The sequence below is a fragment of the Tupaia chinensis genome, unplaced genomic scaffold (genome assembly GCF_000334495.1).
Source record: "Tupaia chinensis unplaced genomic scaffold, TupChi_1.0 Scaffold000238_1, whole genome shotgun sequence".
NCBI lineage: Eukaryota > Metazoa > Chordata > Mammalia > Scandentia > Tupaiidae > Tupaia > Tupaia belangeri.
In genome coordinates, this window is record NW_006159716.1 from 7,797,945 (window position 1) to 7,798,568 (window position 624).

The following is a 624-nucleotide window of genomic DNA, read 5'->3' on the forward strand; positions in this document are numbered from 1 at the left end:
GAGAGATTTTCGCTATAGGGCGTGTGCGCTCGCCAGACAGACAGAGAGAGACAGAGACAGAAAGCGAGAAATCACCCCCCAGGGGGGATGGTCACACCGCAATCCCTTCTCCTCCATTCTCCTCTCGGGATCTTGGGCACGCACGCACACGCGCCTGGCGTGAGTTTTAAGCCACCAGGTCCGGGACACGAACTGCGGTCGACTACGTGGGAGTCCAGTGACATAGCCATTACGCTACCTGCTGGTTCCTGAGAGGATCGACATTCTAGAACAACTCCAGTCTGTTCTTGGTCCACGCCTGGGCCTTGCACATCGGGGGAGATGCTCTAGCCTCAGGCAGTCTCGCTTTGGTTGCAGAGATGCTCTAGCCTCAGGCAGTCTCGCTTTGGGTGGTTGCACTTCCTCAGGGCTCCCACAAGTGCCACCAAAAGGAACCAGCTTTTAATTCTACCAGAATATAACTGAAATGACAGGAGCAGGGACTCAAGCTGAACTCCGTGCCTGGTCTAGACAGTTCTAAACCAGGTGGAGGTGAGGCGGGATAAGCAGTGGGAGACTCGCATTTCCTGAGTGTGCCGGTCTTTTCACACCTGCCTCTCATTTGACCCTTGCAGCGTACAGCAG

The 624-nt window shown here is 55.4% G+C and overlaps 1 protein-coding gene across 1 annotated transcript in view; it reads right to left on the reverse strand.

Annotated features, from left to right (window-relative positions):
- Positions 1 to 624, reverse strand: part of TBC1D22B (TBC1 domain family member 22B) — a gene marked incomplete in the record, with an annotated part of 102,702 nt that overhangs the window by 60,198 nt on the left and 41,880 nt on the right.